The sequence below is a fragment of the Haliotis cracherodii genome, unplaced genomic scaffold (assembly GCF_022045235.1).
Source record: "Haliotis cracherodii isolate W230 unplaced genomic scaffold, xgHalCrac1.p SCAF_4, whole genome shotgun sequence".
Lineage (NCBI taxonomy): Eukaryota > Metazoa > Mollusca > Gastropoda > Lepetellida > Haliotidae > Haliotis > Haliotis cracherodii.
In genome coordinates this window covers 43,010,246-43,032,745 of record NW_027266297.1, presented here as the reverse complement: position 1 = coordinate 43,032,745, position 22,500 = coordinate 43,010,246, and the positions used below count along the sequence as shown (strand labels likewise).

The 22,500-nt window shown below is 43.1% G+C and overlaps 39 non-coding genes across 39 annotated transcripts; 21 read left to right on the top strand and 18 right to left on the bottom strand.

Annotated features, from left to right (window-relative positions):
* Positions 1-1,227: 1,227 nt before the first annotated feature.
* Positions 1,228-1,351, top strand: Trnal-caa (transfer RNA leucine (anticodon CAA)). Its single transcript has 2 exons — positions 1,228-1,265; positions 1,306-1,351. It is a non-coding gene; the product is annotated as a tRNA-Leu (tRNA).
* Positions 1,352-1,551: 200 nt separating this feature from the next.
* Positions 1,552-1,644, bottom strand: Trnay-gua (transfer RNA tyrosine (anticodon GUA)). Its single transcript has 2 exons — positions 1,608-1,644; positions 1,552-1,587 (listed from the first exon to the last, which is right to left on the bottom strand). It is a non-coding gene; the product is annotated as a tRNA-Tyr (tRNA).
* Positions 1,645-2,210: 566 nt separating this feature from the next.
* On the top strand, positions 2,211-2,334 carry Trnal-caa (transfer RNA leucine (anticodon CAA)). Its single transcript has 2 exons — positions 2,211-2,248; positions 2,289-2,334. It is a non-coding gene; the product is annotated as a tRNA-Leu (tRNA).
* A 198-nt stretch (positions 2,335-2,532) lies between these two features.
* On the bottom strand, positions 2,533-2,625 carry Trnay-gua (transfer RNA tyrosine (anticodon GUA)). Its single transcript has 2 exons — positions 2,589-2,625; positions 2,533-2,568 (listed from the first exon to the last, which is right to left on the bottom strand). It is a non-coding gene; the product is annotated as a tRNA-Tyr (tRNA).
* Positions 2,626-3,323: 698 nt separating this feature from the next.
* Positions 3,324-3,416, bottom strand: Trnay-gua (transfer RNA tyrosine (anticodon GUA)). Its single transcript has 2 exons — positions 3,380-3,416; positions 3,324-3,359 (listed from the first exon to the last, which is right to left on the bottom strand). It is a non-coding gene; the product is annotated as a tRNA-Tyr (tRNA).
* A 566-nt stretch (positions 3,417-3,982) lies between these two features.
* On the top strand, positions 3,983-4,106 carry Trnal-caa (transfer RNA leucine (anticodon CAA)). The gene is made up of 2 exons: positions 3,983-4,020; positions 4,061-4,106. It is a non-coding gene; the product is annotated as a tRNA-Leu (tRNA).
* Positions 4,107-4,306: 200 nt separating this feature from the next.
* Positions 4,307-4,399, bottom strand: Trnay-gua (transfer RNA tyrosine (anticodon GUA)). Its single transcript has 2 exons — positions 4,363-4,399; positions 4,307-4,342 (listed from the first exon to the last, which is right to left on the bottom strand). It is a non-coding gene; the product is annotated as a tRNA-Tyr (tRNA).
* A 698-nt stretch (positions 4,400-5,097) lies between these two features.
* Trnay-gua (transfer RNA tyrosine (anticodon GUA)) lies at positions 5,098-5,190 on the bottom strand. Its single transcript has 2 exons — positions 5,154-5,190; positions 5,098-5,133 (listed from the first exon to the last, which is right to left on the bottom strand). It is a non-coding gene; the product is annotated as a tRNA-Tyr (tRNA).
* Positions 5,191-5,473: 283 nt separating this feature from the next.
* On the top strand, positions 5,474-5,597 carry Trnal-caa (transfer RNA leucine (anticodon CAA)). Its single transcript has 2 exons — positions 5,474-5,511; positions 5,552-5,597. It is a non-coding gene; the product is annotated as a tRNA-Leu (tRNA).
* A 660-nt stretch (positions 5,598-6,257) lies between these two features.
* On the top strand, positions 6,258-6,381 carry Trnal-caa (transfer RNA leucine (anticodon CAA)). Its single transcript has 2 exons — positions 6,258-6,295; positions 6,336-6,381. It is a non-coding gene; the product is annotated as a tRNA-Leu (tRNA).
* A 198-nt stretch (positions 6,382-6,579) lies between these two features.
* On the bottom strand, positions 6,580-6,672 carry Trnay-gua (transfer RNA tyrosine (anticodon GUA)). The gene is made up of 2 exons: positions 6,636-6,672; positions 6,580-6,615 (listed from the first exon to the last, which is right to left on the bottom strand). It is a non-coding gene; the product is annotated as a tRNA-Tyr (tRNA).
* A 283-nt stretch (positions 6,673-6,955) lies between these two features.
* On the top strand, positions 6,956-7,079 carry Trnal-caa (transfer RNA leucine (anticodon CAA)). Its single transcript has 2 exons — positions 6,956-6,993; positions 7,034-7,079. It is a non-coding gene; the product is annotated as a tRNA-Leu (tRNA).
* Positions 7,080-7,277: 198 nt separating this feature from the next.
* Trnay-gua (transfer RNA tyrosine (anticodon GUA)) lies at positions 7,278-7,370 on the bottom strand. The gene is made up of 2 exons: positions 7,334-7,370; positions 7,278-7,313 (listed from the first exon to the last, which is right to left on the bottom strand). It is a non-coding gene; the product is annotated as a tRNA-Tyr (tRNA).
* A 566-nt stretch (positions 7,371-7,936) lies between these two features.
* Positions 7,937-8,060, top strand: Trnal-caa (transfer RNA leucine (anticodon CAA)). The gene is made up of 2 exons: positions 7,937-7,974; positions 8,015-8,060. It is a non-coding gene; the product is annotated as a tRNA-Leu (tRNA).
* A 199-nt stretch (positions 8,061-8,259) lies between these two features.
* On the bottom strand, positions 8,260-8,352 carry Trnay-gua (transfer RNA tyrosine (anticodon GUA)). The gene is made up of 2 exons: positions 8,316-8,352; positions 8,260-8,295 (listed from the first exon to the last, which is right to left on the bottom strand). It is a non-coding gene; the product is annotated as a tRNA-Tyr (tRNA).
* A 566-nt stretch (positions 8,353-8,918) lies between these two features.
* On the top strand, positions 8,919-9,042 carry Trnal-caa (transfer RNA leucine (anticodon CAA)). The gene is made up of 2 exons: positions 8,919-8,956; positions 8,997-9,042. It is a non-coding gene; the product is annotated as a tRNA-Leu (tRNA).
* Positions 9,043-9,241: 199 nt separating this feature from the next.
* On the bottom strand, positions 9,242-9,334 carry Trnay-gua (transfer RNA tyrosine (anticodon GUA)). The gene is made up of 2 exons: positions 9,298-9,334; positions 9,242-9,277 (listed from the first exon to the last, which is right to left on the bottom strand). It is a non-coding gene; the product is annotated as a tRNA-Tyr (tRNA).
* A 565-nt stretch (positions 9,335-9,899) lies between these two features.
* On the top strand, positions 9,900-10,023 carry Trnal-caa (transfer RNA leucine (anticodon CAA)). Its single transcript has 2 exons — positions 9,900-9,937; positions 9,978-10,023. It is a non-coding gene; the product is annotated as a tRNA-Leu (tRNA).
* A 198-nt stretch (positions 10,024-10,221) lies between these two features.
* On the bottom strand, positions 10,222-10,314 carry Trnay-gua (transfer RNA tyrosine (anticodon GUA)). Its single transcript has 2 exons — positions 10,278-10,314; positions 10,222-10,257 (listed from the first exon to the last, which is right to left on the bottom strand). It is a non-coding gene; the product is annotated as a tRNA-Tyr (tRNA).
* Positions 10,315-10,880: 566 nt separating this feature from the next.
* Trnal-caa (transfer RNA leucine (anticodon CAA)) lies at positions 10,881-11,004 on the top strand. The gene is made up of 2 exons: positions 10,881-10,918; positions 10,959-11,004. It is a non-coding gene; the product is annotated as a tRNA-Leu (tRNA).
* An 853-nt stretch (positions 11,005-11,857) lies between these two features.
* Trnal-caa (transfer RNA leucine (anticodon CAA)) lies at positions 11,858-11,981 on the top strand. The gene is made up of 2 exons: positions 11,858-11,895; positions 11,936-11,981. It is a non-coding gene; the product is annotated as a tRNA-Leu (tRNA).
* Positions 11,982-13,354: 1,373 nt separating this feature from the next.
* Positions 13,355-13,478, top strand: Trnal-caa (transfer RNA leucine (anticodon CAA)). The gene is made up of 2 exons: positions 13,355-13,392; positions 13,433-13,478. It is a non-coding gene; the product is annotated as a tRNA-Leu (tRNA).
* Positions 13,479-13,678: 200 nt separating this feature from the next.
* Trnay-gua (transfer RNA tyrosine (anticodon GUA)) lies at positions 13,679-13,771 on the bottom strand. Its single transcript has 2 exons — positions 13,735-13,771; positions 13,679-13,714 (listed from the first exon to the last, which is right to left on the bottom strand). It is a non-coding gene; the product is annotated as a tRNA-Tyr (tRNA).
* Positions 13,772-14,337: 566 nt separating this feature from the next.
* On the top strand, positions 14,338-14,461 carry Trnal-caa (transfer RNA leucine (anticodon CAA)). Its single transcript has 2 exons — positions 14,338-14,375; positions 14,416-14,461. It is a non-coding gene; the product is annotated as a tRNA-Leu (tRNA).
* A 198-nt stretch (positions 14,462-14,659) lies between these two features.
* On the bottom strand, positions 14,660-14,752 carry Trnay-gua (transfer RNA tyrosine (anticodon GUA)). The gene is made up of 2 exons: positions 14,716-14,752; positions 14,660-14,695 (listed from the first exon to the last, which is right to left on the bottom strand). It is a non-coding gene; the product is annotated as a tRNA-Tyr (tRNA).
* A 566-nt stretch (positions 14,753-15,318) lies between these two features.
* Trnal-caa (transfer RNA leucine (anticodon CAA)) lies at positions 15,319-15,442 on the top strand. The gene is made up of 2 exons: positions 15,319-15,356; positions 15,397-15,442. It is a non-coding gene; the product is annotated as a tRNA-Leu (tRNA).
* Positions 15,443-15,642: 200 nt separating this feature from the next.
* Positions 15,643-15,735, bottom strand: Trnay-gua (transfer RNA tyrosine (anticodon GUA)). The gene is made up of 2 exons: positions 15,699-15,735; positions 15,643-15,678 (listed from the first exon to the last, which is right to left on the bottom strand). It is a non-coding gene; the product is annotated as a tRNA-Tyr (tRNA).
* A 698-nt stretch (positions 15,736-16,433) lies between these two features.
* Positions 16,434-16,526, bottom strand: Trnay-gua (transfer RNA tyrosine (anticodon GUA)). Its single transcript has 2 exons — positions 16,490-16,526; positions 16,434-16,469 (listed from the first exon to the last, which is right to left on the bottom strand). It is a non-coding gene; the product is annotated as a tRNA-Tyr (tRNA).
* Positions 16,527-16,809: 283 nt separating this feature from the next.
* Positions 16,810-16,933, top strand: Trnal-caa (transfer RNA leucine (anticodon CAA)). Its single transcript has 2 exons — positions 16,810-16,847; positions 16,888-16,933. It is a non-coding gene; the product is annotated as a tRNA-Leu (tRNA).
* Positions 16,934-17,593: 660 nt separating this feature from the next.
* Trnal-caa (transfer RNA leucine (anticodon CAA)) lies at positions 17,594-17,717 on the top strand. Its single transcript has 2 exons — positions 17,594-17,631; positions 17,672-17,717. It is a non-coding gene; the product is annotated as a tRNA-Leu (tRNA).
* Positions 17,718-17,915: 198 nt separating this feature from the next.
* Trnay-gua (transfer RNA tyrosine (anticodon GUA)) lies at positions 17,916-18,008 on the bottom strand. Its single transcript has 2 exons — positions 17,972-18,008; positions 17,916-17,951 (listed from the first exon to the last, which is right to left on the bottom strand). It is a non-coding gene; the product is annotated as a tRNA-Tyr (tRNA).
* A 283-nt stretch (positions 18,009-18,291) lies between these two features.
* Trnal-caa (transfer RNA leucine (anticodon CAA)) lies at positions 18,292-18,415 on the top strand. The gene is made up of 2 exons: positions 18,292-18,329; positions 18,370-18,415. It is a non-coding gene; the product is annotated as a tRNA-Leu (tRNA).
* Positions 18,416-18,614: 199 nt separating this feature from the next.
* Positions 18,615-18,707, bottom strand: Trnay-gua (transfer RNA tyrosine (anticodon GUA)). Its single transcript has 2 exons — positions 18,671-18,707; positions 18,615-18,650 (listed from the first exon to the last, which is right to left on the bottom strand). It is a non-coding gene; the product is annotated as a tRNA-Tyr (tRNA).
* Positions 18,708-19,273: 566 nt separating this feature from the next.
* Positions 19,274-19,397, top strand: Trnal-caa (transfer RNA leucine (anticodon CAA)). The gene is made up of 2 exons: positions 19,274-19,311; positions 19,352-19,397. It is a non-coding gene; the product is annotated as a tRNA-Leu (tRNA).
* Positions 19,398-19,597: 200 nt separating this feature from the next.
* Positions 19,598-19,690, bottom strand: Trnay-gua (transfer RNA tyrosine (anticodon GUA)). The gene is made up of 2 exons: positions 19,654-19,690; positions 19,598-19,633 (listed from the first exon to the last, which is right to left on the bottom strand). It is a non-coding gene; the product is annotated as a tRNA-Tyr (tRNA).
* Positions 19,691-20,255: 565 nt separating this feature from the next.
* On the top strand, positions 20,256-20,379 carry Trnal-caa (transfer RNA leucine (anticodon CAA)). Its single transcript has 2 exons — positions 20,256-20,293; positions 20,334-20,379. It is a non-coding gene; the product is annotated as a tRNA-Leu (tRNA).
* Positions 20,380-20,577: 198 nt separating this feature from the next.
* On the bottom strand, positions 20,578-20,670 carry Trnay-gua (transfer RNA tyrosine (anticodon GUA)). Its single transcript has 2 exons — positions 20,634-20,670; positions 20,578-20,613 (listed from the first exon to the last, which is right to left on the bottom strand). It is a non-coding gene; the product is annotated as a tRNA-Tyr (tRNA).
* Positions 20,671-21,236: 566 nt separating this feature from the next.
* Trnal-caa (transfer RNA leucine (anticodon CAA)) lies at positions 21,237-21,360 on the top strand. Its single transcript has 2 exons — positions 21,237-21,274; positions 21,315-21,360. It is a non-coding gene; the product is annotated as a tRNA-Leu (tRNA).
* An 853-nt stretch (positions 21,361-22,213) lies between these two features.
* On the top strand, positions 22,214-22,337 carry Trnal-caa (transfer RNA leucine (anticodon CAA)). Its single transcript has 2 exons — positions 22,214-22,251; positions 22,292-22,337. It is a non-coding gene; the product is annotated as a tRNA-Leu (tRNA).
* The last annotated feature ends 163 nt before the right edge of the window (positions 22,338-22,500 follow it).

Here is a 22,500-nt window from a genome sequence, read left to right as displayed (position 1 = left end):
TGCAAATGAAACGATGTTCGTTCTTCATAAATTGGTGATTGATACAAAAAGTTGTCCCGCGAGCCGGATTTGAACCAGCGACCTAAGGATTGCCAATTACAGCATTGCCACTACAGTCCTCCGCTCTTTTTTTTTTTTTTTCTTGATAAAATTTATTCACAGGAATATAATACAAACGCAGACAGTGCTGACACTGCCACCACAAAAATAAAATGGTTATCACAGATGTAGGGTGGCAGTGGATAACATTCCGATTCTACAGAAAGAAAATATGAGAAATAGTCTTTTACATTTGATTATCTAAACACGTCTTTACAGATACAAAAAGATGAATGCAGATTGAACACTTTTTTTATACGTTACATGTTTCTATTCTAGAGGAGGTTTGAGAACAATCTCATTTCCATCTAATGTGATAAATGTATTGGTCATTATATATCTTTGAATAAAGATATGTAATTGATTCATTTTGGAATAGTGAAACAACAAAAAGCTGAAATGCCGCTTAATCAAAGATTTGAAAAAAGCTTTCATGTGAAATGAGATTGTTTCCTGACTCATAATAACTCTTCTTTTAAATACAGCAATGCGATATATTGACAATACAATGTTCATGAACGGTTTATACAGTCCTCCGCTCTACCAACTGAGCTATCACGGGTGCTGACATCGGAGTTGGTTTTAATAGCTAGGCTGATTTTCTCCTAATCAATAGGACTTTACCCGCTTGACTGCTCACCTACTTCCTCCTGGGCGACAGTGTGTTATGGGCAGCAACCTGCTTAATATTATTGAAGGTTCATTTCAACCTCACATACAAATATGTCTCCTTACACCAATCTCCAGGCGGACAAGTTGAAATGTCCAACGGCGAGTATGGTATCTTTTAACAGGGAGCCTAATCCTTAAAATCATGCTCCACCATGCATGTGAAGACAACCTGAACGTGCAACACTGTTATTTCTTTGAAACGTGTGAAGACCATATGGCAAGCCCAAACCTCGTGACAATCGAGAGTTGCATGAAGAGTCAATCCATCACATCCCTTACGTTGAAAGGGAAAAGCGTGAAATTGACAAGAACACAGATTGAATGAAATTAGTAGCTGTGAAACTATCCCCAATGCATGCAGGGTTGTAGGTAGAATCAATATGTCTGAAAAACGGCAACATGTTTGTCCATGGTTTGTCTGTACAAAAGCGTAGAGTTATCACTTTCAACATCGTTGTCAGGATGGCCGAGCGGTCTAAGGCGCCAGACTCAAGGTATTGCATCAGACCTTCTCCCATAGTGGAGATACGGGTGTTCTGGTCCACGAATGTGGGCGTGGGTTCAAATCCCACTTCTGACACACTTTTTTTCTCTCCTTTCAAACATGGCCTAAAGCCATTTACCTTATTGGCATATTGCCTTCATTTGGGTAAATAGCAGACATGTGCGAGTCCTGGTATAATTGTTGGAGACTGGTACGTAGAAATGTGATTAATGGTACAAACATGCAAATGAAACGATGTTCGTTCTTCATAAATTGGTGATTGATACAAAAAGTTGTCCCGCGAGCCGGATTTGAACCAGCGACCTAAGGATTGCCAATTACAGCATTGCCACTACAGTCCTCCGCTCTACCAACTGAGCTATCACGGGTGCTGACATCGGAGTTGGTTTTAATAGCTAGGCTGATTTTCTCCTAATCAATAGGACTTTCCCCGCTTGACTGCTCACCTACTTCCTCCTGGGCGACAGTGTGTTATGGGCAGCAACCTGCTTAATATTATTGAAGGTTCATTTCAACCTCACATACAAATATGTCTCCTTACACCAATCTCCAGGCGGACAAGTTGAAATGTCCAACGGCGAGTATGGTATCTTTTAACAGAGAGCCTAATCCTTAAAATCATGCTCCACCATGCATGTGAAGACAACCTGAACGTGCAACACTGTTATTTCTTTGAAACGTGTGAAGACCATATGGCAAGCCCAAACCTCGTGACAATCGAGACTTGCATGAAGAGTCAATCCATCACATCCCTTACGTTGAAAGGGAAAAGCGTGAAATTGACAAGAACACAGATTGAATGAAATCAGTAGCTGTGAAACTATCCCCAATGCATGCAGGGTTGTAGGTAGAATCAATATGTCTGAAAAACGGCAACATGTTTGTCCATGGTTTGTCTGTACAAAAGCGTAGAGTTATCACTTTCAACATCGTTGTCAGGATGGCCGAGCGGTCTAAGGCGCCAGACTCAAGGTATTGCATCAGACCTTCTCCCATAGTGGAGATACGGGTGTTCTGGTCCACGAATGTGGGCGTGGGTTCAAATCCCACTTCTGACACACTTTTTTTCTCCCTTCAAACATGGCCTAAAGCCATTTACCTTATTTGCATATTGCCTTCATTTGGGTAAATAGCAGACATGTGCGAGTCCTGGTATCATTTTGGGAGACTGGTACGTAGAAATGTGATTAATGGTACAAACATGCAAATGAAACGATGTTCGTTCTTCATAAATTGGTGATTGATACAAAAAGTTGTCCCGCGAGCCGGATTTGAACCAGCGACCTAAGGATTGCCAATTACAGCATTGCCACTACAGTCCTCCGCTCTACCAACTGAGCTATCACGGGTGCTGACATCGGAGTTGGTTTTAATAGCTAGGCTGATTTTCTCCTAATCAATAGGACTTTCCCCGCTTGACTGCTCACCTACTTCCTCCTGGGCGACAGTGTGTTCTGGGCAGCAACCTGCTTAATATTATTGAAGGTTCATTTCAACCTCACATACAAATATGTCTCCTTACACCAATCTCCAGGCGGACAAGTTGAAATGTCCAACGGCGAGTATGGTATCTTTTAACAGAGAGCCTAATCCTTAAAATCATGCTCCACCATGCATGTGAAGACAACCTGAACGTGCAACACTGTTATTTCTTTGAAACGTGTGAAGACCATATGGCAAGCCCAAACCTCGTGACAATCGAGAGTTGCATGAAGAGTCAATCCATCACATCCCTTACGTTGAAAGGGAAAAGCGTGAAATTGACAAGAACGCAGATTGAATGAAATTAGTAGCTGTGAAACTATCCCCAATGCATGCAGGGTTGTAGGTAGAATCCCACTTCTGACACACTTTTTTTTCTCCCTTCAAACATGGCTTAAAGCCATTTACCTTATTTGCATATTGCCTTCATTTGGGTAAATAGCAGACATGTGCGAGTCCTGGTATAATTGTTGGAGACTGGTACGTAGAAATGTGATTAATGGTACAAACATGCAAATGAAACGATGTTCGTTCTTCATAAATTGGTGATTGATACAAAAAGTTGTCCCGCGAGCCGGATTTGAACCAGCGACCTAAGGATTGCCAATTACAGCATTGCCACTACAGTCCTCCGCTCTACCAACTGAGCTATCACGGGTGCTGACATCGGAGTTGGTTTTAATAGCTAGGCTGATTTTCTCCTAATCAATAGGACTTTCCCCGCTTGACTGCTCACCTACTTCCTCCTGGGCGACAGTGTGTTATGGGCAGCAACCTGCTTAATATTATTGAAGGTTCATTTCAACCTCACATACAAATATGTCTCCTTACACCAATCTCCAGGCGGACAAGTTGAAATGTCCAACGGCGAGTATGGTATCTTTTAACAGAGAGCCTAATCCTTAAAATCATGCTCCACCATGCATGTGAAGACAACCTGAACGTGCAACACTGTTATTTCTTTGAAACGTGTGAAGACCATATGGCAAGCCCAAACCTCGTGACAATCGAGAGTTGCATGAAGAGTCAATCCATCACATCCCTTACGTTGAAAGGGAAAAGCGTGAAATTGACAAGAACACAGATTGAATGAAATTAGTAGCCGTGAAACTATCCCCAATGCATGCAGGGTTGTAGGTAGAATCAATATGTCTGAAAAACGGCAACATGTTTGTCCATGGTTTGTCTGTACAAAAGCGTAGAGTTATCACTTTCAACATCGTTGTCAGGATGGCCGAGCGGTCTAAGGCGCCAGACTCAAGGTATTGCATCAGACCTTCTCCCATAGTGGAGATACGGGTGTTCTGGTCCACGAATGTGGGCGTGGGTTCAAATCCCACTTCTGACACACTTTTTTTTTCTCCCTTCAAACATGGCCTAAAGCCATTTACCTTATTTGCATATTGCCTTCATTTGGGTAAATAGCAGACATGTGCGAGTCCTGGTATCATTTTGGGAGACTGGTACGTAGAAATGTGATTAATGGTACAAACATGCAAATGAAACGATGTTCGTTCTTCATAAATTGGTGATTGATACAAAAAGTTGTCCCGCGAGCCGGATTTGAACCAGCGACCTAAGGATTGCCAATTACAGCATTGCCACTACAGTCCTCCGCTCTACCAACTGAGCTATCACGGGTGCTGACATCGGAGTTGGTTTTAATAGCTAGGCTGATTTTCTCCTAATCAATAGGACTTTCCCCGCTTGACTGCTCACCTACTTCCTCCTGGGCGACAGTGTGTTATGGGCAGCAACCTGCTTAATATTATTGAAGGTTCATTTCAACCTCACATACAAATATGTCTCCTTACACCAATCTCCAGGCGGACAAGTTGAAATGTCCAACGGCGAGTATGGTATCTTTTAACAGAGAGCCTAATCCTTAAAATCATGCTCCACCATGCATGTGAAGACAACCTGAACGTGCAACACTGTTATTTCTTTGAAACGTGTGAAGACCATATGGCAAGCCCAAACCTCGTGACAATCGAGAGTTGCATGAAGAGTCAATCCATCACATCCCTTACGTTGAAAGGGAAAAGCGTGAAACTGACAAGAACACAGATTGAATGAAATTAGTACCTGTGAAACTATCCCCAATGCATGCAGGGTTGTAGGTAGAATCCCACTTCTGACACACTTTTTTTTCTCCCTTCAAACATGGCTTAAAGCCATTTACCTTATTTGCATATTGCCTTCATTTGGGTAAATAGCAGACATGTGCGAGTCCTGGTATCATTTTTGGAGACTGGTACGTAGAAATGTGATTAATGGTACAAACATGCAAATGAAACGATGTTCGTTCTTCATAAATTGGTGATTGATACAAAAAGTTGTCCCGCGAGCCGGATTTGAACCAGCGACCTAAGGATTGCCAATTACAGCATTGCCACTACAGTCCTCCGCTCTACCAACTGAGCTATCACGGGTGCTGACATCGGAGTTGGTTTTAATAGCTAGGCTGATTTTCACCTAATCAATAGGACTTTCCACGCTTGACTGCTCACCTACTTCCTCCTCCATCACATCCCTTACGTTGAAAGGGAAAAGCGTGAAATTGACAAGAACACAGATTGAATGAAATTAGTAGCTGTGAAACTATCCCCAATGCATGCAGGGTTGTAGGTAGAATCAATATGTCTGAAAAACGGCCACATGTATGTCCATGGTTTGTCTGTACAAAAGCGTAGAGTTATCACTTTCAACATCGTTGTCAGGATGGCCGAGCGGTCTAAGGCGCCAGACTCAAGGTATTTCATCAGACCTTCTCCCATAGTGGAGATACGGGTGTTCTGGTCCACGAATGTGGGCGTGGGTTCAAATCCCACTTCTGACACACTTTTTTTCTCTCCTTTCAAACATGGCCTAAAGCCATTTACCTTATTTGCATATTGCCTTCATTTGGGTAAATAGCAGACATGTGCGAGTCCTGGTATCATCGGAGTTGGTTTTAATAGCTAGGCTGATTTTCTCCTAATCAATAGGACTTTCCCCGCTTGACTGCTCACCTACTTCCTCCTGGGCGACAGTGTGTTATGGGAAGCAACCTGCTTAATATTATTGAAGGTTCATTTCAACCTCACATACAAATATGTCTCCTTACACCAATCTCCAGGCGGACAAGTTGAAATGTCCAACGGCGAGTATGGTATCTTTTAACAGAGAGCCTAATCCTTAAAATCATGCTCCACCATGCATGTGAAGACAACCTGAACGTGCAACACTGTTATTTCTTTGAAACGTGTGAAGACCATATGGCAAGCCCAAACCTCGTGACAATCGAGAGTTGCATGAAGAGTCAATCCATCACATCCCTTACGTTGAAAGGGAAAAGCGTGAAATTGACAAGAACACAGATTGAATGAAAATAGTAGCTGTGAAACTATCTCCAATGCATGCAGGGTTGTAGGTAGAATCAATATGTCTGAAAAACGGCAACATGTTTGTCCATGGTTTGTCTGTACAAAAGCGTAGAGTTATCACTTTCAACATCGTTGTCAGGATGGCCGAGCGGTCTAAGGCGCCAGACTCAAGGTATTGCATCAGACCTTCTCCCATAGTGGAGATACGGGTGTTCTGGTCCACGAATGTGGGCGTGGGTTCAAATCCCACTTCTGACACACTTTTTTTCTCCCTTCAAACATGGCCTAAAGCCATTTACCTTATTTGCATATTGCCTTCATTTGGGTAAATAGCAGACATGTGCGAGTCCTGGTATCATTTTGGGAGACTGGTACGTAGAAATGTGATTAATGGTACAAACATGCAAATGAAACGATGTTCGTTCTTCATAAATTGGTGATTGATACAAAAAGTTGTCCCGCGAGCCGGATTTGAACCAGCGACCTAAGGATTGCCAATTACAGCATTGCCACTACAGTCCTCCGCTCTACCAACTGAGCTATCACGGGTGCTGACATCGGAGTTGGTTTTAATAGCTAGGCTGATTTTCTCCTAATCAATAGGACTTTCCCCGCTTGACTGCTCACCTACTTCCTCCTCCATCACATCCCTTACGTTGAAAGGGAAAAGCGTGAAATTGACAAGAACACAGATTGAATGAAATTAGTAGCCGTGAAACTATCCCCAATGCATGCAGGGTTGTAGGTAGAATCAATATGTCTGAAAAACGGCCACATGTATGTCCATGGTTTGTCTGTACAAAAGCGTAGAGTTATCACTTTCAACATCGTTGTCAGGATGGCCGAGCGGTCTAAGGCGCCAGACTCAAGGTATTGCATCAGACCTTCTCCCATAGTGGAGATACGGGTGTTCTGGTCCACGAATGTGGGCGTGGGTTCAAATCCCACTTCTGACACACTTTTTTTCTCCTTTTAAACATGGCCTAAAGCCATTTACCTTATTTGCATATTGCCTTCATTTGGGTAAATAGCAGACATGTGCGAGTCCTGGTATCATTTTGGGAGACTGGTACGTAGAAATGTGATTAATGGTACAAACATGCAAATGAAACGATGTTCGTTCTTCATAAATTGGTGATTGATACAAAAAGTTGTCCCGCGAGCCGGATTTGAACCAGCGACCTAAGGATTGCCAATTACAGCATTGCCACTACAGTCCTCCGCTCTACCAACTGAGCTATCACGGGTGCTGACATCGGAGTTGGTTTTAATAGCTAGGCTGATTTTCTCCTAATCAATAGGACTTTCCCCGCTTGACTGCTCACCTACTTCCTCCTGGGCGACAGTGTGTTATGGGCAGCAACCTGCTTAATATTATTGAAGGTTCATTTCAACCTCACATACAAATATGTCTCCTTACACCAATCTCCAGGCGGACAAGTTGAAATGTCCAACGGCGAGTATGGTATCTTTTAACAGAGAGCCTAATCCTTAAAATCATGCTCCACCATGCATGTGAAGACAACCTGAACGTGCAACACTGTTATTTCTTTGAAACGTGTGAAGACCATATGGCAAGCCCAAAGCTCGTGACAATCGAGAGTTGCATGAAGAGTCAATCCATCACATCCCTTACGTTGAAAGGGAAAAGCGTGAAATTGACAAGAACACAGATTGAATGAAATTAGTAGCTGTGAAACTATCCCCAATGCATGCAGGGTTGTAGGTAGAATCAATATGTCTGAAAAACGGCCACATGTATGTCCATGGTTTGTCTGTACAAAAGCGTAGAGTTATCACTTTCAACATCGTTGTCAGGATGGCCGAGCGGTCTAAGGCGCCAGACTCAAGGTATTGCATCAGACCTTCTCCCATAGTGGAGATACGGGTGTTCTGGTCCACGAATGTGGGCGTGGGTTCAAATCCCACTTCTGACACACATTTTTTCTCCCTTCAAACATGGCCTAAAGCCATTTACCTTATTTGCATATTGCCTTCATTTGGGTAAATAGCAGACATGTGCGAGTCCTGGTATCATTTTGGGAGACTGGTACGTAAAATTTGTGATTAATGGTACAAACATGCAAATGAAACGATGTTCGTTCTTCATAAATTGGTGATTGATACAAAAAGTTGTCCCGCGAGCCGGATTTGAACCAGCGACCTAAGGATTGCCAATTACAGCATTGCCACTACAGTCCTCCGCTCTACCAACTGAGCTATCACGGGTGCTGACATCGGAGTTGGTTTTAATAGCTAGGCTGATTTTCTCCTAATCAATAGGACTTTCCCCGCTTGACTGCTCACCTACTTCCTCCTGGGCGACAGTGTGTTATGGGCAGCAACCTGCTTAATATTATTGAAGGTTCATTTCAACCTCACATACAAATATGTCTCCTTACACCAATCTCCAGGCGGACAAGTTGAAATGTCCAACGGCGAGTATGGTATCTTTTAACAGAGAGCCTAATCCTTAAAATCATGCTCCACCATGCATGTGAAGACAACCTGAACGTGCAACACTGTTATTTCTTTGAAACGTGTGAAGACCATATGGCAAGCCCAAACCTCGTGACAATCGAGAGTTGCATGAAGAGTCAATCCATCACATCCCTTACGTTGAAAGGGAAAAGCGTGAAATTGACAAGAACACAGATTGAATGAAATTAGTAGCCGTGAAACTATCCCCAATGCATGCAGGGTTGTAGGTAGAATCAATATGTCTGAAAAACGGCAACATGTTTGTCCATGGTTTGTCTGTACAAAAGCGTAGAGTTATCACTTTCAACATCGTTGTCAGGATGGCCGAGCGGTCTAAGGCGCCAGACTCAAGGTATTGCATCAGACCTTCTCCCATAGTGGAGATACGGGTGTTCTGGTCCACGAATGTGGGCGTGGGTTCAAATCCCACTTCTGACACACTTTTTTTTCTCCCTTCAAACATGGCCTAAAGCCATTTACCTTATTTGCATATTGCCTTCATTTGGGTAAATAGCAGACATGTGCGAGTCCTGGTATAATTTTGGGAGACTGGTAAGTAGAAATGTGATTAATGGTACAAACATGCAAATGAAACGATGTTCGTTCTTCATAAATTGGTGATTGATACAAAAAGTTGTCCCGCGAGCCGGATTTGAACCAGCGACCTAAGGATTGCCAATTACAGCATTGCCACTACAGTCCTCCGCTCTACCAACTGAGCTATCACGGGTGCTGACATCGGAGTTGGTTTTAATAGCTAGGCTGATTTTCTCCTAATCAATAGGACTTTCCCCGCTTGACTGCTCACCTACTTCCTCCTGGGCGACAGTGTGTTATGGGCAGCAACCTGCTTAATATTATTGAAGGTTCATTTCAACTCACATACAAATATGTCTCCTTACACCAATCTCCAGGCGGACAAGTTGAAATGTCCAACGGCGAGTATGGTATCTTTTAACAGAGAGCCTAATCCTTAAAATCATGCTCCACCATGCATGTGAAGACAACCTGAACGTGCAACACTGTTATTTCTTTGAAACGTGTGAAGACCATATGGCAAGCCCAAACCTCGTGACAATCGAGAGTTGCATGAAGAGTCAATCCATCACATCCCTTACGTTGAAAGGGAAAAGCGTGAAATTGACAAGAACACAGATTGAATGAAATCAGTAGCTGTGAAACTATCCCCAATGCATGCAGGGTTGTAGGTAGAATCAATATGTCTGAAAAACGGCAACATGTTTGTCCATGGTTTGTCTGTACAAAAGCGTAGAGTTATCACTTTCAGCATCGTTGTCAGGATGGCCGAGCGGTCTAAGGCGCCAGACTCAAGGTATTGCATCAGACCTTCTCCCATAGTGGAGATACGGGTGTTCTGGTCCACGAATGTGGGCGTGGGTTCAAATCCCACTTCTGACACACTTTTTTTCTCCCTTCAAACATGGCCTAAAGCCATTTACCTTATTTGCATATTGCCTTCATTTGGGTAAATAGCAGACATGTGCGAGTCCTGGTATCATTTTGGGAGACTGGTACGTAGAAATGTGATTAATGGTACAAACATGCAAATGAAACGATGTTCGTTCTTCATAAATTGGTGATTGATACAAAAAGTTGTCCCGCGAGCCGGATTTGAACCAGCGACCTAAGGATTGCCAATTACAGCATTGCCACTACAGTCCTCCGCTCTACCAACTGAGCTATCACGGGTGCTGACATCGGAGTTGGTTTTAATAGCTAGGCTGATTTTCTCCTAATCAATAGGACTTTCCCCGCTTGACTGCTCACCTACTTCCTCCTGGGCGACAGTGTGTTATGGGCAGCAACCTGCTTAATATTATTGAAGGTTCATTTCAACCTCACATACAAATATGTCTCCTTACACCAATCTCCAGGCGGACAAGTTGAAATGTCCAACGGCGAGTATGGTATCTTTTAACAGAGAGCCTAATCCTTAAAATCATGCTCCACCATGCATGTGAAGACAACCTGAACGTGCAACACTGTTATTTCTTTGAAACGTGTGAAGACCATATGGCAAGCCCAAACCTCGTGACAATCGAGAGTTGCATGAAGAGTCAATCCATCACATCCCTTACGTTGAAAGGGAAAAGCGTGAAATTGACAAGAACACAGATTGAATGAAATTAGTAGCCGTGAAACTATCCCCAATGCATGCAGGGTTGTAGGTAGAATCAATATGTCTGAAAAACGGCAACATGTTTGTCCATGGTTTGTCTGTACAAAAGCGTAGAGTTATCACTTTCAACATCGTTGTCAGGATGGCCGAGCGGTCTAAGGCGCCAGACTCAAGGTATTGCATCAGACCTTCTCCCATAGTGGAGATACGGGTGTTCTGGTCCACGAATGTGGGCGTGGGTTCAAATCCCACTTCTGACACACTTTTTTTTTCTCCTTTCAAACATGGCCTAAAGCCATTTACCTTATTTGCATATTGCCTTCATTTGGGTAAATAGCAGACATGTGCGAGTCCTGGTATCATTTTGGGAGACTGGTACGTAGAAATGTGATTAATGGTACAAACATGCAAATGAAACGATGTTCGTTCTTCATAAATTGGTGATTGATACAAAAAGTTGTCCCGCGATTTGAACCAGCGACCTAAGGATTGCCAATTACAGCATTGCCACTACAGTCCTCCGCTCTACCAACTGAGCTATCACGGGTGCTGACATCGGAGTTGGTTTTAATAGCTAGGCTGATTTTCTCCTAATCAATAGGACTTTCCCCGCTTGACTGCTCACCTACTTCCTCCTGGGCGACAGTGTGTTATGGGCAGCAACCTGCTTAATATTATTGAAGGTTCATTTCAACCTCACATACAAATATGTCTCCTTACACCAATCTCCAGGCGGACAAGTTGAAATGTCCAACGGCGAGTATGGTATCTTTTAACAGAGAGCCTAATCCTTAAAATCATGCTCCACCATGCATGTGAAGACAACCTGAACGTGCAACACTGTTATTTCTTTGAAACGTGTGAAGACCATATGGCAAGCCCAAACCTCGTGACAATCGAGAGTTGCATGAAGAGTCAATCCATCACATCCCTTACGTTGAAAGGGAAAAGCGTGAAATTGACAAGAACACAGATTGAATGAAATTAGTAGCTGTGAAACTATCCCCAATGCATGCAGGGTTGTAGGTAGAATCAATATGTCTGAAAAACGGCAACATGTTTGTCCATGGTTTGTCTGTACAAAAGCGTAGAGTTATCACTTTCAACATCGTTGTCAGGATGGCCGAGCGGTCTAAGGCGCCAGACTCAAGGTATTGCATCAGACCTTCTCCTATAGTGGAGATACGGGTTTTCTGATCCACGAATGTGGGCGTGGGTTCAAATCCCACTTCTGACACACTTTTTTTTTCTCCCTTCAAACATGGCCTAAAGCCATTTACCTTATTTGCATATTGCCTTCATTTGGGTAAATAGCAGACATGTGCGAGTCCTGGTATCATTTTGGGAGACTGGTACGTAGAAATGTGATGAATGGTACAAACATGCAAATGAAACGATGTTCGTTCTTCATAAATTGGTGATTGATACAAAAAGTTGTCCCGCGAGCCGGATTTGAACCAGCGACCTAAGGATTGCCAATTACAGCATTGCCACTACAGTCCTCCGCTCTTTTTTTTTTTTTTTCTTGATAAAATTTATTCACAGGAATATAATACAAACGCAGACAGTGCTGACACTGCCACCACAAAAATAAAATGGTTATCACAGATGTAGGGTGGCAGTGGATAACATTCCGATTCTACAGAAAGAAAATATGAGAAATAGTCTTTTACATTTGATTATCTAAACACGTCTTTACAGATACAAAAAGATGAATGCAGATTGAACACTTTTTTTATACGTTACATGTTTCTATTCTAGAGGAGGTTTGAGAACAATCTCATTTCCATCTAATGTGATAAATGTATTGGTCATTATATATCTTTGAATAAAGATATGTAATTGATTCATTTTGGAATAGTGAAACAACAAAAAGCTGAAATGCCGCTTAATCAAAGATTTGAAAAAAGCTTTCATGTGAAATGAGATTGTTTCCTGACTCATAATAACTCTTCTTTTAAATACAGCAATGCGATATATTGACAATACAATGTTCATGAACGGTTTATACAGTCCTCCGCTCTACCAACTGAGCTATCACGGGTGCTGACATCGGAGTTGGTTTTAATAGCTAGGCTGATTTTCTCCTAATCAATAGGACTTTCCCCGCTTGACTGCTCACCTACTTCCTCCTGGGCGACAGTGTGTTATGGGCAGCAACCTGCTTAATATTATTGAAGGTTCATTTCAACCTCACATACAAATATGTCTCCTTACACCAATCTCCAGGCGGACAAGTTGAAATGTCCAACGGCGAGTATGGTATCTTTTAACAGAGAGCCTAATCCTTAAAATCATGCTCCACCATGCATGTGAAGACAACCTGAACGTGCAACACTGTTATTTCTTTGAAACGTGTGAAGACCATATGGCAAGCCCAAACCTCGTGACAATCGAGAGTTGCATGAAGAGTCAATCCATCACATCCCTTACGTTGAAAGGGAAAAGCGTGAAATTGACAAGAACACAGATTGAATGAAATTAGTAGCTGTGAAACTATCCCCAATGCATGCAGGGTTGTAGGTAGAATCAATATGTCTGAAAAACGGCAACATGTTTGTCCATGGTTTGTCTGTACAAAAGCGTAGAGTTATCACTTTCAACATCGTTGTCAGGATGGCCGAGCGGTCTAAGGCGCCAGACTCAAGGTATTGCATCAGACCTTCTCCTATAGTGGAGATACGGGTGTTCTGGTCCACGAATGTGGGCGTGGGTTCAAATCCCACTTCTGACACACTTTTTTTTTCTCCTTTCAAACATGGCCTAAAGCCATTTACCTTATTTGCATATTGCCTTCATTTGGGTAAATAGCAGACATGTGCGAGTCCTGGTATAATTTTGGGAGACTGGTAAGTAGAAATGTGATTAATGGTACAAACATGCAAATGAAACGATGTTCGTTCTTCATAAATTGGTGATTGATACAAAAAGTTGTCCCGCGAGCCGGATTTGAACCAGCGACCTAAGGATTGCCAATTACAGCATTGCCACTACAGTCCTCCGCTCTACCAACTGAGCTATCACGGGTGCTGACATCGGAGTTGGTTTTAATAGCTAGGCTGATTTTCTCCTAATCAATAGGACTTTCCCCGCTTGACTGCTCACCTACTTCCTCCTGGGCGACAGTGTGTTATGGGCAGCAACCTGCTTAATATTATTGAAGGTTCATTTCAACCTCACATACAAATATGTCTCCTTACACCAATCTCCAGGCGGACAAGTTGAAATGTCCAACGGCGAGTATGGTATCTTTTAACAGAGAGCCTAATCCTTAAAATCATGCTCCACCATGCATGTGAAGACAACCTGAACGTGCAACACTGTTATTTCTTTGAAACGTGTGAAGACCATATGGCAAGCCCAAACCTCGTGACAATCGAGAGTTGCATGAAGAGTCAATCCATCACATCCCTTACGTTGAAAGGGAAAAGCGTGAAATTGACAAGAACACAGATTGAATGAAATTAGTAGCTGTGAAACTATCCCCAATGCATGCAGGGTTGTAGGTAGAATCAATATGTCTGAAAAACGGCCACATGTATGTCCATGGTTTGTCTGTACAAAAGCGTAGAGTTATCACTTTCAACATCGTTGTCAGGATGGCCGAGCGGTCTAAGGCGCCAGACTCAAGGTATTGCATCAGACCTTCTCCCATAGTGGAGATACGGGTGTTCTGGTCCACGAATGTGGGCGTGGGTTCAAATCCCACTTCTGACACACTTTTTTTCTCCTTTTAAACATGGCCTAAAGCCATTTACCTTATTGGCATATTGCCTTCATTTGGGTAAATAGCAGACATGTGCGAGTCCTGGTATAATTGTTGGAGACTGGTACGTAGAAATGTGATTAATGGTACAAACATGCAAATGAAACGATGTTCGTTCTTCATAAATTGGTGATTGATACAAAAAGTTGTCCCGCGAGCCGGATTTGAACCAGCGACCTAAGGATTGCCAATTACAGCATTGCCACTACAGTCCTCCGCTCTACCAACTGAGCTATCACGGGTGCTGACATCGGAGTTGGTTTTAATAGCTAGGCTGATTTTCTCCTAATCAATAGGACTTTCCCCGCTTGACTGCTCACCTACTTCCTCCTGGGCGACAGTGTGTTATGGGCAGCAACCTGCTTAATATTATTGAAGGTTCATTTCAACCTCACATACAAATATGTCTCCTTACACCAATCTCCAGGCGGACAAGTTGAAATGTCCAACGGCGAGTATGGTATCTTTTAACAGAGAGCCTAATCCTTAAAATCATGCTCCACCATGCATGTGAAGACAACCTGAACGTGCAACACTGTTATTTCTTTGAAACGTGTGAAGACCATATGGCAAGCCCAAACCTCGTGACAATCGAGAGTTGCATGAAGAGTCAATCCATCACATCCCTTACGTTGAAAGGGAAAAGCGTGAAATTGACAAGAACACAGATTGAATGAAATTAGTAGCCGTGAAACTATCCCCAATGCATGCAGGGTTGTAGGTAGAATCAATATGTCTGAAAAACGGCAACATGTTTGTCCATGGTTTGTCTGTACAAAAGCGTAGAGTTATCACTTTCAACATCGTTGTCAGGATGGCCGAGCGGTCTAAGGCGCCAGACTCAAGGTATTGCATCAGACCTTCTCCCATAGTGGAGATACGGGTGTTCTGGTCCACGAATGTGGGCGTGGGTTCAAATCCCACTTCTGACACACTTTTTTTTTCTCCTTTCAAACATGGCCTAAAGCCATTTACCTTATTTGCATATTGCCTTCATTTGGGTAAATAGCAGACATGTGCGAGTCCTGGTATCATTTTGGGAGACTGGTACGTAGAAATGTGATTAATGGTACAAACATGCAAATGAAACGATGTTCGTTCTTCATAAATTGGTGATTGATACAAAAAGTTGTCCCGCGAGCCGGATTTGAACCAGCGACCTAAGGATTGCCAATTACAGCATTGCCACTACAGTCCTCCGCTCTACCAACTGAGCTATCACGGGTGCTGACATCGGAGTTGGTTTTAATAGCTAGGCTGATTTTCTCCTAATCAATAGGACTTTCCCCGCTTGACTGCTCACCTACTTCCTCCTGGGCGACAGTGTGTTATGGGCAGCAACCTGCTTAATATTATTGAAGGTTCATTTCAACCTCACATACAAATATGTCTCCTTACACCAATCTCCAGGCGGACAAGTTGAAATGTCCAACGGCGAGTATGGTATCTTTTAACAGAGAGCCTAATCCTTAAAATCATGCTCCACCATGCATGTGAAGACAACCTGAACGTGCAACACTGTTATTTCTTTGAAACGTGTGAAGACCATATGGCAAGCCCAAACCTCGTGACAATCGAGAGTTGCATGAAGAGTCAATCCATCACATCCCTTACGTTGAAAGGGAAAAGCGTGAAACTGACAAGAACACAGATTGAATGAAATTAGTACCTGTGAAACTATCCCCAATGCATGCAGGGTTGTAGGTAGAATCCCACTTCTGACACACTTTTTTTTCTCCCTTCAAACATGGCTTAAAGCCATTTACCTTATTTGCATATTGCCTTCATTTGGGTAAATAGCAGACATGTGCGAGTCCTGGTATCATTTTTGGAGACTGGTACGTAGAAATGTGATTAATGGTACAAACATGCAAATGAAACGATGTTCGTTCTTCATAAATTGGTGATTGATACAAAAAGTTGTCCCGCGAGCCGGATTTGAACCAGCGACCTAAGGATTGCCAATTACAGCATTGCCACTACAGTCCTCCGCTCTACCAACTGAGCTATCACGGGTGCTGACATCGGAGTTGGTTTTAATAGCTAGGCTGATTTTCACCTAATCAATAGGACTTTCCCCGCTTGACTGCTCACCTACTTCCTCCTCCATCACATCCCTTACGTTGAAAGGGAAAAGCGTGAAATTGACAAGAACACAGATTGAATGAAATTAGTAGCTGTGAAACTATCCCCAATGCATGCAGGGTTGTAGGTAGAATCAATATGTCTGAAAAACGGCCACATGTATGTCCATGGTTTGTCTGTACAAAAGCGTAGAGTTATCACTTTCAACATCGTTGTCAGGATGGCCGAGCGGTCTAAGGCGCCAGACTCAAGGTATTTCATCAGACCTTCTCCCATAGTGGAGATACGGGTGTTCTGGTCCACGAATGTGGGCGTGGGTTCAAATCCCACTTCTGACACACTTTTTTTCTCTCCTTTCAAACATGGCCTAAAGCCATTTACCTTATTTGCATATTGCCTTCATTTGGGTAAATAGCAGACATGTGCGAGTCCTGGTATCATCGGAGTTGGTTTTAATAGCTAGGCTGATTTTCTCCTAATCAATAGGACTTTCCCCGCTTGACTGCTCACCTACTTCCTCCTGGGCGACAGTGTGTTATGGGCAGCAACCTGCTTAATATTATTGAAGGTTCATTTCAACCTCACATACAAATATGTCTCCTTACACCAATCTCCAGGCGGACAAGTTGAAATGTCCAACGGCGAGTATGGTATCTTTTAACAGAGAGCCTAATCCTTAAAATCATGCTCCACCATGCATGTGAAGACAACCTGAACGTGCAACACTGTTATTTCTTTGAAACGTGTGAAGACCATATGGCAAGCCCAAACCTCGTGACAATCGAGAGTTGCATGAAGAGTCAATCCATCACATCCCTTACGTTGAAAGGGAAAAGCGTGAAATTGACAAGAACACAGATTGAATGAAAATAGTAGCTGTGAAACTATCTCCAATGCATGCAGGGTTGTAGGTAGAATCAATATGTCTGAAAAACGGCAACATGTTTGTCCATGGTTTGTCTGTACAAAAGCGTAGAGTTATCACTTTCAACATCGTTGTCAGGATGGCCGAGCGGTCTAAGGCGCCAGACTCAAGGTATTGCATCAGACCTTCTCCCATAGTGGAGATACGGGTGTTCTGGTCCACGAATGTGGGCGTGGGTTCAAATCCCACTTCTGACACACTTTTTTTCTCCCTTCAAACATGGCCTAAAGCCATTTACCTTATTTGCATATTGCCTTCATTTGGGTAAATAGCAGACATGTGCGAGTCCTGGTATCATTTTGGGAGACTGGTACGTAGAAATGTGATTAATGGTACAAACATGCAAATGAAACGATGTTCGTTCTTCATAAATTGGTGATTGATACAAAAAGTTGTCCCGCGAGCCGGATTTGAACCAGCGACCTAAGGATTGCCAATTACAGCATTGCCACTACAGTCCTCCGCTCTACCAACTGAGCTATCACGGGTGCTGACATCGGAGTTGGTTTTAATAGCTAGGCTGATTTTCTCCTAATCAATAGGACTTTCCCCGCTTGACTGCTCACCTACTTCCTCCTCCATCACATCCCTTACGTTGAAAGGGAAAAGCGTGAAATTGACAAGAACACAGATTGAATGAAATTAGTAGCCGTGAAACTATCCCCAATGCATGCAGGGTTGTAGGTAGAATCAATATGTCTGAAAAACGGCCACATGTATGTCCATGGTTTGTCTGTACAAAAGCGTAGAGTTATCACTTTCAACATCGTTGTCAGGATGGCCGAGCGGTCTAAGGCGCCAGACTCAAGGTATTGCATCAGACCTTCTCCCATAGTGGAGATACGGGTGTTCTGGTCCACGAATGTGGGCGTGGGTTCAAATCCCACTTCTGACACACTTTTTTTCTCCTTTTAAACATGGCCTAAAGCCATTTACCTTATTTGCATATTGCCTTCATTTGGGTAAATAGCAGACATGTGCGAGTCCTGGTATCATTTTGGGAGACTGGTACGTAAAATTTGTGATTAATGGTACAAACATGCAAATGAAACGATGTTCGTTCTTCATAAATTGGTGATTGATACAAAAAGTTGTCCCGCGAGCCGGATTTGAACCAGCGACCTAAGGATTGCCAATTACAGCATTGCCACTACAGTCCTCCGCTCTACCAACTGAGCTATCACGGGTGCTGACATCGGAGTTGGTTTTAATAGCTAGGCTGATTTTCTCCTAATCAATAGGACTTTCCCCGCTTGACTGCTCACCTACTTCCTCCTGGGCGACAGTGTGTTATGGGCAGCAACCTGCTTAATATTATTGAAGGTTCATTTCAACCTCACATACAAATATGTCTCCTTACACCAATCTCCAGGCGGACAAGTTGAAATGTCCAACGGCGAGTATGGTATCTTTTAACAGAGAGCCTAATCCTTAAAATCATGCTCCACCATGCATGTGAAGACAACCTGAACGTGCAACACTGTTATTTCTTTGAAACGTGTGAAGACCATATGGCAAGCCCAAACCTCGTGACAATCGAGAGTTGCATGAAGAGTCAATCCATCACATCCCTTACGTTGAAAGGGAAAAGCGTGAAATTGACAAGAACACAGATTGAATGAAATTAGTAGCCGTGAAACTATCCCCAATGCATGCAGGGTTGTAGGTAGAATCAATATGTCTGAAAAACGGCAACATGTTTGTCCATGGTTTGTCTGTACAAAAGCGTAGAGTTATCACTTTCAACATCGTTGTCAGGATGGCCGAGCGGTCTAAGGCGCCAGACTCAAGGTATTGCATCAGACCTTCTCCCATAGTGGAGATACGGGTGTTCTGGTCCACGAATGTGGGCGTGGGTTCAAATCCCACTTCTGACACACTTTTTTTTTCTCCCTTCAAACATGGCCTAAAGCCATTTACCTTATTTGCATATTGCCTTCATTTGGGTAAATAGCAGACATGTGCGAGTCCTGGTATAATTTTGGGAGACTGGTAAGTAGAAATGTGATTAATGGTACAAACATGCAAATGAAACGATGTTCGTTCTTCATAAATTGGTGATTGATACAAAAAGTTGTCCCGCGAGCCGGATTTGAACCAGCGACCTAAGGATTGCCAATTACAGCATTGCCACTACAGTCCTCCGCTCTACCAACTGAGCTATCACGGGTGCTGACATCGGAGTTGGTTTTAATAGCTAGGCTGATTTTCTCCTAATCAATAGGACTTTCCCCGCTTGACTGCTCACCTACTTCCTCCTGGGCGACAGTGTGTTATGGGCAGCAACCTGCTTAATATTATTGAAGGTTCATTTCAACTCACATACAAATATGTCTCCTTACACCAATCTCCAGGCGGACAAGTTGAAATGTCCAACGGCGAGTATGGTATCTTTTAACAGAGAGCCTAATCCTTAAAATCATGCTCCACCATGCATGTGAAGACAACCTGAACGTGCAACACTGTTATTTCTTTGAAACGTGTGAAGACCATATGGCAAGCCCAAACCTCGTGACAATCGAGAGTTGCATGAAGAGTCAATCCATCACATCCCTTACGTTGAAAGGGAAAAGCGTGAAATTGACAAGAACACAGATTGAATGAAATCAGTAGCTGTGAAACTATCCCCAATGCATGCAGGGTTGTAGGTAGAATCAATATGTCTGAAAAACGGCAACATGTTTGTCCATGGTTTGTCTGTACAAAAGCGTAGAGTTATCACTTTCAGCATCGTTGTCAGGATGGCCGAGCGGTCTAAGGCGCCAGACTCAAGGTATTGCATCAGACCTTCTCCCATAGTGGAGATACGGGTGTTCTGGTCCACGAATGTGGGCGTGGGTTCAAATCCCACTTCTGACACACTTTTTTTCTCCCTTCAAACATGGCCTAAAGCCATTTACCTTATTTGCATATTGCCTTCATTTGGGTAAATAGCAGACATGTGCGAGTCCTGGTATCATTTTGGGAGACTGGTACGTAGAAATGTGATTAATGGTACAAACATGCAAATGAAACGATGTTCGTTCTTCATAAATTGGTGATTGATACAAAAAGTTGTCCCGCGAGCCGGATTTGAACCAGCGACCTAAGGATTGCCAATTACAGCATTGCCACTACAGTCCTCCGCTCTACCAACTGAGCTATCACGGGTGCTGACATCGGAGTTGGTTTTAATAGCTAGGCTGATTTTCTCCTAATCAATAGGACTTTCCCCGCTTGACTGCTCACCTACTTCCTCCTGGGCGACAGTGTGTTATGGGCAGCAACCTGCTTAATATTATTGAAGGTTCATTTCAACCTCACATACAAATATGTCTCCTTACACCAATCTCCAGGCGGACAAGTTGAAATGTCCAACGGCGAGTATGGTATCTTTTAACAGAGAGCCTAATCCTTAAAATCATGCTCCACCATGCATGTGAAGACAACCTGAACGTGCAACACTGTTATTTCTTTGAAACGTGTGAAGACCATATGGCAAGCCCAAACCTCGTGACAATCGAGAGTTGCATGAAGAGTCAATCCATCACATCCCTTACGTTGAAAGGGAAAAGCGTGAAATTGACAAGAACACAGATTGAATGAAATTAGTAGCCGTGAAACTATCCCCAATGCATGCAGGGTTGTAGGTAGAATCAATATGTCTGAAAAACGGCAACATGTTTGTCCATGGTTTGTCTGTACAAAAGCGTAGAGTTATCACTTTCAACATCGTTGTCAGGATGGCCGAGCGGTCTAAGGCGCCAGACTCAAGGTATTGCATCAGACCTTCTCCCATAGTGGAGATACGGGTGTTCTGGTCCACGAATGTGGGCGTGGGTTCAAATCCCACTTCTGACACACTTTTTTTTTCTCCTTTCAAACATGGCCTAAAGCCATTTACCTTATTTGCATATTGCCTTCATTTGGGTAAATAGCAGACATGTGCGAGTCCTGGTATCATTTTGGGAGACTGGTACGTAGAAATGTGATTAATGGTACAAACATGCAAATGAAACGATGTTCGTTCTTCATAAATTGGTGATTGATACAAAAAGTTGTCCCGCGATTTGAACCAGCGACCTAAGGATTGCCAATTACAGCATTGCCACTACAGTCCTCCGCTCTACCAACTGAGCTATCACGGGTGCTGACATCGGAGTTGGTTTTAATAGCTAGGCTGATTTTCTCCTAATCAATAGGACTTTCCCCGCTTGACTGCTCACCTACTTCCTCCTGGGCGACAGTGTGTTATGGGCAGCAACCTGCTTAATATTATTGAAGGTTCATTTCAACCTCACATACAAATATGTCTCCTTACACCAATCTCCAGGCGGACAAGTTGAAATGTCCAACGGCGAGTATGGTATCTTTTAACAGAGAGCCTAATCCTTAAAATCATGCTCCACCATGCATGTGAAGACAACCTGAACGTGCAACACTGTTATTTCTTTGAAACGTGTGAAGACCATATGGCAAGCCCAAACCTCGTGACAATCGAGAGTTGCATGAAGAGTCAATCCATCACATCCCTTACGTTGAAAGGGAAAAGCGTGAAATTGACAAGAACACAGATTGAATGAAATTAGTAGCTGTGAAACTATCCCCAATGCATGCAGGGTTGTAGGTAGAATCAATATGTCTGAAAAACGGCAACATGTTTGTCCATGGTTTGTCTGTACAAAAGCGTAGAGTTATCACTTTCAACATCGTTGTCAGGATGGCCGAGCGGTCTAAGGCGCCAGACTCAAGGTATTGCATCAGACCTTCTCCTATAGTGGAGATACGGGTTTTCTGATCCACGAATGTGGGCGTGGGTTCAAATCCCACTTCTGACACACTTTTTTTTTCTCCCTTCAAACATGGCCTAAAGCCATTTACCTTATTTGCATATTGCCTTCATTTGGGTAAATAGCAGACATGTGCGAGTCCTGGTATCATTTTGGGAGACTGGTACGTAGAAATGTGATGAATGGTACAAACATGCAAATGAAACGATGT